Genomic DNA, 9,413 nt, shown 5'->3' with positions numbered 1-9,413 from the left:
GGGCGTGCGGGCGGCCTGGGAGGAGCCGCAGCCATCCGCGCCGCCGGGGAAGAGGGAGCACAAGCACCTGCCCCGATAGGCCCGGCGCGCGCGACGTCACCCTTTGTCTCTATGTCGTCACAATGGAGCCGGGAAGGCCAGGCCAGCGCCCCGAGGCAGCTCCTTGCCCAGCGTCACAGGCGAAGTGTTACATTAAAACACTTCGGTATGGAGCTACTTAGTAGAGCCACATCGAAGTGTTACACAGTAGATAAGTGCCGACTAGCCCACGTTACCCCCGACCTCGGAGGGGAGGAAGTGCCCCGGGAGAGGTGTGGGAGACAGCCCCCGAGCCCCCCTGCGGCTCCTCCTCCACCCCGAGTTTAAAGCCTTCCAGTTTACTTACCTGGAACCGTGGCACGAAGGCAGTTTTGCCCGGGATAACTGTTCTTCCAGCGCGGTTTAGTACCTGCCGAGGTGCTGGGGCTTAAAGCCCGCTTTATGGAAACGGGAGGCTGCTCCCTAGCTTGCTCCTGCAGCCATATGGTCAAGGGCAGGCCAAACTTGGGGGCCTCCAAACCCCAAGTCTCCGGGCTTGGGCCTGCACATAGGATGCCTGCCAAAAGACTTTGGAAATATGTGGAGCCCCTGGTGGGGGTGGAGGATGTTTGCCGGTTGTCCGGTCACTTGGTTCAGGATTGACTCATGGATTTGGACTTGATTTGGCTTGGAGCACAAAACATTTCTTTAAAAACAAAAAAACAAAACCCAAGTTTAAAGCCGACAGTGGCAGCAGCGTGTCTCATCAGGCAGCAGTGAAGAGCATCCGCTGAATTGCTGGCTGGTTCCAATCTACCTGAGCCCTGCTCGATCCATATGATTTGGAACCGATTTGGCTAATTTGACCCGGAGCCCAAATAGATTTAATAATAATTAAAAAAAATCCCTTCTAAATTCTTCATGCTATGAGTGTTAGGTCCCTCTCTTCCTTTGAATGGTCTTGGTGTTGCAGCAGGCACAGGTTGCAAGTTCAAGGCCACGGCAGAAGCGGTCCCAGTGTGGCCCTGTCAGATTCCAGCCAATCTACAAATTCAGCTAAATACCTTGTCACAAGGACACAAAACTAGGAGAGGAAAGGATGTTTCACCAGTCAGGCTAACCTTTGTCCTGCCATGCTGCTGCCTGTTCACTGCTCCTGGTCATGAAGCTCCTATTCCACAGCTCTGCAGGTTGTTTTTAACTCACATTGAAGCAAAAACAAATATAATTTCATGGCAATCTTAAACTGAATAATCCAGCCCTAAACCCCTAGCATATGAGTAAAGCTTCTAGTTTATTTTTAACTGGAGAAAAATAGGCATGGTTTCATAGGTGATGATGCACCTGCACCCCCTTTGCAAAATTCTAGATCCGCCCACGAGAGTAAGTGTTGCCCATGAAAAGAAGGTATGTTGGAGAGGTCTGGGACAGAGGCATAATGTAGTGACTGCTTATATTGCATTAGTGCCTTCTACACAAGCATCTCCAAGCTTAACTGGGAACAAACCTAGTTCCTAGCACTGCCCTGCGAGGTTTGCATTATCCCCTTTTTACAGGCAGGGAATTTGAAGCATGAAAGAAGGTTCTGCAACTTTCCCTAGGTGCCATGGAGAATTAGTACCTGGTAGGAGAGAGAGGGCAGGGATTTTCAAATGCACAAATGGCAGCCAGCCACTCAACTCTCATTAATTTTCAATGGGAATAGGGTACCCAACTACTATTTCTGCATTCAAAAATCTCTCTCCCTCCCTCACCTCGTCTCCCCATCTGTTTGAGAAGTGCCTCACATATCTCGGGTATTAAATAATAAATAGTCAACAGAAACCTGATTTCCTGATATCTATTACCTTGGCTACCTCCAAAATGATCTACCTCTTTTCCCTTGTTCTTTAATTATTTCTTTCTAGGTCTAATAGGTCATTAAGTAAAAATCATAATTATTTTGCATGATAAATAACAATGTGCTTTCACTTCTTTGCTGTTTGTAACTCATGTGAACTTCTCATGAGCCTCAAATCTGGCATTCTTCTTAAAAAGACACTCATGGACCCAGAGGGACAGACTTCCATCTTCAGCTCTCTCTGTGCAAAAATTAAGTTTATTTCCTACCCATGGGGACTTTTTACCATCTCGTACCATCTACACTTTTCCCAGAGCCTGACTAAGGGACTTTGCTCCTGAAAGCTTGCAGAAAAGGACAATTTTCCTTCCATTTTCCAGTTGGTCTAATAAAAGGTATAATTTTGGAACCAAGAGTTCTAGTTTTTTGTATGCATTCTTCTTAAAGCACCCACTCCTGGAGGCATGCAATTATGCAAGCATCCCAAATCTTAGGGGGAAAAAATAATCTTGCGCTTTAAAGACATGCTCATTATTCTTAGGGACCAATTCACAATTCTTGAACATTTGGGGATGGAACAGTGATAGCTTAGCATAAGTACAAAATGTTATTCTTGATCATGATGTTGAATGAAACATCCTGTCCTTAACTTTGTTGAAACCCAGATATCACATTTTAATCTAATCTTTTAGAATTCTGAATTTGTCTCCTATTTTCAGTCGTAGGCTTGGACATGTGTTGAGATATTTTTAACAGACTGTTTACTGGAATTCTAGTTTCTGTTCTGCTTTTTTCTAACAGCCTTTCTTTTCATTATCTTCAAGTCTCACATGAGCAGTACTTCTGAATGTTAACAACATGACATTGCCCAGAGGTGTCTACATGACATTAAACACAGAAGGGCTAGTGGGAAGAAGCTGAAGAAAAAAAAGTTTCCAGTTCAACAGGGTTAAGGAACCAAGAACTCCAGAGCAGCACAAGGGAAATTGCAAGTAGTTGCTTTCTTCATCCTGTAACACAATTATTTTATAGAGCTGAACATATTTGGTGCTTCAATGAAGACAGGGTCTTTGCCCCAGAGACCTTAAAACCTAAGTTTTACACGTGACCTAAAGCACGGGTGGGCAAAATGCGGCCCACGGGCCGGATGCAGCCCACCAGGCCATTCTATCCAGCCCGTGGGGCCCCTAAAAAAAAATTTAGAAAATTAATATTTATCTGCCCCTGGCTGCCTGTCATGCGGCCCTCGATGGCTTGCCAAAACTCAGTAAGCGGCCATCTGCCTGAAATAATTGCCCGCCCCAACCTAAATAGAGGGTGCATAAGGGATGCAGTCCAGAAGATCACATGGTTATTTTATGTAAGCAAATTATCCGATTCAAACTGTATTGCTACGATGTTCTTGTGAATTAGGGATCCCTGGAAACAAACAATTATGCTTTGCTGCAACTACCAACTGAACCAGAACGGTGTGTTTATCTGATTAGTCTGGTGATTATCTTTCTTTTTTCCTTTACACCAGCTCAGTTTCTAATCTCAGAAGGAAACACCCTTTGGATTTAAAATACTCTCTCTCCAAAAACCCCCAAAACCCCCACCCACTACAACAAAAAAATAATATATACATTAAACTCTGCCCCCCCCAAAGCACCACCATTTTGGTGAGCAACCAAAGACATAATTAGTCTTCTTTACTGTGTTTAATATACTACAAAGAAGGTAAAAGAGGCTTAATGGCGCAAGTCAATTGGAAGGGGTTAATGAAAACCTACCCCGTCCTGTCGTTGCTGGTCTATATTACAAGCCTCTGCTTTGAGCTCCTCTGGTATGAGCAGTACTTGGAGCCCAAAGGACAAAGATCCCTACTCTCAGCTGCCACCAAGATGGAAAATAAAATACAGCTTCTACACAGGGTCATGGGCGGCTGCTGCTATTGTATCATCACCAAAGTTAAATCAAGAGGAATAATTTTCGAGGCAGGAGACGCTGATCTTGTGACCATATGAAGTGACTATTTATATAGCACACCTGCCTCAGAATCCCTCTTCTTCCATCAAATCTAGTTGAAGCCTCTTCTTGTCTTAACCTTCAAGGCCCTTCACAGCTCTCTTCTACTATACTTATTCACCTGTCTCTTTGCCAACTTGTTCCTGCTCTCCCTGCTCCAACCAAAGACACCAACCACCTGCTGTGTCCGCAACCCACTTCAAGCATGGAGCACATCTGAAGTGACTCTGTGCAGCTGCTAACTTTCCCTTTTTAAAAAATCCGCTCTCAAGGCCAATCTCATGCAAGATTCATAGCTGAAACTCAACATCTAGGGGCCAGATGGAGCGTGCAAAGTGTGAGGATGCCACTGCAAAATACACCCCCCCAGGTCTAGGCACTTCTAGTAAGCATGCTCTTGGCTACCAGGTGGGCACATAGGGAAAAAATAACCTGACCATGTCCCAAGACTCAAATCCTACAGGGCTTTACAGAACTAGTAAAAATAACATTCATAAAAACAGTACTCACCACTACTACTGCTAAAACTCCTATAGCTAAGAGTACCCAAAAAGGAAAGCCACATGTATTTGAACCACAAAACAAACAGGAAGCCAGAGCAGTCTTTGGAGAGTTAAAAACTCTTCACTCCATGTGGTTAACACCATTGAACAGGCGGGCAACCGCGTTTGAAACAGCTGTCACTTACAATTGGTCTGCAAGGGCAGCTGACTCCTGCTCTCATTTAAAAAAATCAAAGGGAGTTTTTGCCTTGGGAGTCAAAGGGTCTGGGTAGAACGGCTTACAGTAATCCAGCCTGGAGGCCACAGCAGAGAGCTCAAGCACAAGCATAATGAAGACAAGATCCTTCTTCACAGGAACTTGCATCTAGCCAAACAGATCAAGCATGAGGTCTAGTACTTTAAATGTTGATAGGTCATAGTTTTGGCTACTTCTTCTCACCGTAACTAATGAGTCCCTCTCGGATCCTTGTACTGCTTCGCTGAGTGTATTCCGATTTGGAGGAACCCAGGCTGTCTCATGGGTTAAGCACACACATACCAAGTGGGGCCTAAGAGAGCTCTCTGAAAATGCTGGAAACTGAAGCATTGCATTTTTTTATGGCAGATGTTATAGGGAAATGTAATATTTAGTGTTGCACCTTTCCTTCTGAAACTGCTGTGCATGTTCATTCCCAGATTCAGAGCCTTTGAACACTGAAAAATGCTACAGCACACCCATCCCAAGAGGAATATATAAGCAGCTTCTGTGTGTGCTTTTACAGATACTCCTTGCAGAGGAGTAAAGAGGTAGAGCCAATTCAATTCCCCAGCCTACCTTTACCTCCCACCTCCCAGACCAGACAAAGAAACTATTGATTTGACTACATCAGAACTCCAGTCCAAACTTCTAAGATTTGCAGAAGTTCAAATCTGCTTCCAAACGTTGAATGTAAAGCCCCACACGACTATAGCTTCAACAGTGTGATAGGACACGAGTGATAACGCACATGAATAATCTAACAGCACAGAGGCATCCTCAGGAAGAAAAAAAAGGCCGGTCACATCTAGGGCTTACCATTTAGTTTCCCCTAAACAATGCATATGCGTTTTGCAACATCCGATCCTTCTGATTTTATTCATAAATAATATCTAACACTTTTCACACACAGCTCTCAAAGCACACTAAAAAGGTTAGTATCATAATCTCTGCCCAGCTCCAGTGCTTAGAACAGATGGGGAAACCGAGATACAAAGAAGTCACTTACTCAAGAACAAACAGAGAAATGGTGGAAAAACGAGAAACTGAAGAGAGATATTCCAACTGCCAGGCTGGTGAGCTAAGCAAACAATTTTTTTTTTTTTTTAATTACACAGTGGTATTAGCCACTTATAATGTGTTTTAGGCAATTAAAATATCCCCCTCTCAAAAGTAATGAGCTCAGAGAGAACAAAGGGTTAAAGTACTATATTGAGTTAACTTGGAAAAGACAATGAAGTGACTGGAAGGGTGATGGATCTGAAGGCAAATGTGGAAGAAAAGTGCAATAGGCCTTTTGGCAATGTAAGTTGCCAAAAGGCCTCTTGCATCAGGGCTAGGTGATGTGAACAGAAGGAAAGAATGGACAGAATGGAGGAGGGCTGAGGGCATGGGTGAAGATTCCCGTGAACTAGTATTTTAACAGGATTCTCTCTCCCTCTTTCTTATGACTTTCTACATTTCTTTCCAGTTTTGAGGCTTAGAGTCTCGGAGGGGGTGCAAATTCACCATGGTACATCCTCAAGGGGAAATACCCTTTAACCTCTGATGAGAGGTAGTTGAGCAGCAACATGGAATCAGGGGTATTCAGTCCGCAGGATACATGAGAAGTGCACCTTGTACTATACCCATGCACAGCAACAGGAAAAGGGAATGAATCGTCACGAGTGCAATCCTCACTTCTACTTAAGAGGTTAGTGGCCATTCTGCACCTCGGAGGACCTTAAGAAGTGTTGTGCAGTGTTTTATTCCCAATTCTACTCTTGACTACATGGAACTGAGCTCCTCTGTGAGGCAGGCACAGCTCTGCTGATGCTAATTGCTCATAGGAACCACATCCACAGAAGCTAGTATTTATTTCCTTCCTAAAGGTTCTTCCTCTTTATTTCTCCCCAAGTAGCTTCCATGAAAGAGATGCATTTAGGCTGATTATGCTTTGAAGATGTGATGGTTACTGTACAGGGAAGATATGGAAAGTCTCAGCAGTTTTTATGCTCATTTACAATGTTTTTAAACTGAATTGTGTTTCAGGTTTTTTTTTAGCCCAACAGGAGGAGTTCCAGAGAATAATGTGCTGTGACCAGGCCTTTATGAGGTTTCTGTTCATTTACCATGCACACTTTGACATGAAAATCAAGGGAAGGAAATATGCCCATTAGCTCTAGGGAAAATGGATGATGGATTATGGGAAAACCTCAACAGCTGATACCTGTCAGCTTCAGGGTGCAACCAGTGGCAACAGAACAATGCCTTGAATTACTGGGGAATAATGCAGCACCAAGCCCCTAACACATGCTGGAATGGTTGAAGCCTCCAATGCGGACCTTAGCTAGATGAAGCCTTATTTAAAAAGGTACCTTTGAACTGAAGATGTGGGGAGAAGTGAGCATGCTAGAAGAGAGGGACAGGCTACAACTAGATCTCGACAGGTTACAGAGGTGGGCGGTTGAGAATAGGATGGGTTTCAATACGGACAAGCACAAGGTGCTGCACCTGGGGGGAAGAACCAGCAGCAGAGCTACAGGCTGGGGAACTCCCTTCTCATCAGTGCAGAGGCAGAAAAGGATCTTGGAGTCATTATCAATTCCAAGATGAACATGGGCTGACAGTGTGGGGGGACAGTCAGGAAGGCTAACCGCACCTTGTTATGCATCCACAGATGGGGTGATCCTCCCCCTCTGTGCGACACTGGTCAGGCTGCAGTTGGAGTACTGTGTCCAGTTCTGGGCGCCGCACTTCAGGAGGGATGTGGACAACATGGAGAGGGTCCAGAGGAGGGCCACTCGTATGATCAGGGCAGGCCCTATGAGGAGAGGCTACGGGACCTGAACCTGTTCAGCCTCCACAAAAGACGGCTGAGAGGGGATCTGGTGGTCGCCTATAAACTTGCCAAGGGGGACCAGCAGGCTATGGGAGAGTCCCTGTTCCCCTGAGCACTACCGGGGGTAACAAGGAACAATGGCCATAAGTTGACCGAGAGTAGGCTCAGGCTAGACATCAGGAGGCGCTACTTCACAGTCAGGGCGGCTAGGAGCTAGAACCAACTTCCAAGGGAGGTGGTGCTCGCTCCTACCCTGGGGGTCTTCAAAAGGAGGCTAGACAGCCACCTAGCCGGGGTCATTTGACCCCAGCATCCTTTCCTGCCCATGGCAGGAGGCTGGATTAGATGATCTGCTTAGGGTCCCTTCCGACCCTACCTACTATGAAACGTGCTGAAGTAAATGGGATTTGATAAGGAGCAAGAAGGAGGAAACAAACAACGAAGATGGTACTTAATTCACAAAGCCAGAATGGCTCTATTTTAGTGTCCCTGCCCAGGTCATGTAGTTCACGTATGTGCAGCTAGGTGCCTGGATAAATGACACTGTGGATTTGAAAAGGGTGCACTCCTACGTTGTTTACTCAGCAGTTTTAGCAGAAGAGCCATAAGCAGAAAAAAAATTATCTATATTAGCTGCAACAAGGAAACTGAGATTTCTTTCTTACTGATCATCACCAAGGTTTTTGCAGAAGAAAAATTCCCCCAAACCATTCCTCGCTGCAGAGTAGCAGAATGAGAAGGGAAGCATCAAATTTTGATACCTTCCTCGATGTAATAAACGTTGATGGAGCAGCAAGATCTGAGCGAGTGTGCCCAAGTGCAGCATTAAGGGGGAAAAATAAATTAACCTTAGCATTGATTTTACAGACAGACAATACTACATCTTGGAGCACACAATGGAATTTATTACTCAGATGGTAAGAGAGAAGAGAAAAAGCTACTAACCGGCTTCCACATGATAGTGAAGGGTTCCAGTGGCATCAGGGATATGGTTTCAGATACTCACTTCTGAAAAAATAAGATTCAAAACCATGAATTAAAACAATTTTATTAAAAGATTTTATTGTTTAATCCTTTCAAGAAAGTGATTGGGAGTCAGGCACTCACGAGTTCTCACCTGAGCACTAATTCTGTGACTTTGAACAAGGTGTGCCTCAGTGTCCCCATATGCAAAATAGGAATAATACAACTACCATATCTAATGAGTTTTTTTGCAAGGCTTAATTAACTTCTGTGTAGCAGTTGGAGATTCTTAAATGACAACGTGACAGAAGTAGAAAGTATTAACATGCAAACACAAAGTACTGTTAATTGCTTTGGTAGTGTTGGAGTGCCGCTGTAGCTGCGATGGTCCAGGAAATATCCAAGAGGCAAGGATTGGTTTGGGTAATGTCTTTTACTGGGCCGACTGCATGATTGAGATAGACTTGGACAAGCTGTTATATGCAGGGCATGCATTCTTCTTCAGGTCTGCCAGGAGGGAGAAAGATGCTCCAGCATTCAAAAGCTTGTCTCGGTCCATCCCAACCATGCAGTTGGTCCAATAAAAGGTATCGCCCACAAAAACTTCGCCTCTTGTTATTTTCTTTTACAGCTTAAAACAAACCAAAATTATATGTTTTTTCCCACCCCCCAGAACTGTGGAATTCAGGAAAGTCATTTAAGTGCTTATCTTTCTTTTGTTAAGGATTGTCTCAGATACAGAAATAAGAGAGAGACTAACACAAATTAAGGTTTGGCACAGTCTGTCTCTGAAAATGACTTAATCAGGAGAAAACACAACTTTCCTTTCATTTGTTTGCAACCCAAGTTCTTAGGAGTATTTTTTACAGAAAGTAAGTGATCTAATAAAACCACAAATTTCCATTATGAGTTGTAAGCGTCTGTTGAACTGAACCAAGATGTTTATTCTTTAAGTTACCATGGAGGGATATTGTGCCCCGGGTTTGATCTAAGAAATGAAGACTGACTGCTTTGCAATCTCAAAAG

The 9,413-nt window shown here is 44.3% G+C and overlaps 1 protein-coding gene across 2 annotated transcripts in view; it reads right to left on the bottom strand.

The window, feature by feature from the left end:
- The window catches only part of PIK3CD (phosphatidylinositol-4,5-bisphosphate 3-kinase catalytic subunit delta), an 86,337-nt gene that overhangs the window by 41,430 nt on the left and 35,494 nt on the right, over nucleotides 1-9,413 (bottom strand). For both annotated transcript variants that reach the window (XM_006016143.3, XM_006016144.3), the window contains exon 2: nucleotides 8,370-8,432. The gene's annotated coding sequence lies outside the window, so the exon portion shown is untranslated. The remainder of the gene's footprint in view (nucleotides 1-8,369; nucleotides 8,433-9,413) is intronic.

This window comes from Alligator sinensis, unplaced genomic scaffold, assembly GCF_000455745.1.
Source record: "Alligator sinensis unplaced genomic scaffold, ASM45574v1 scaffold366_1, whole genome shotgun sequence".
NCBI lineage: Eukaryota > Metazoa > Chordata > Crocodylia > Alligatoridae > Alligator > Alligator sinensis.
This window is presented reverse-complemented; position numbering and strand designations above follow the sequence as displayed.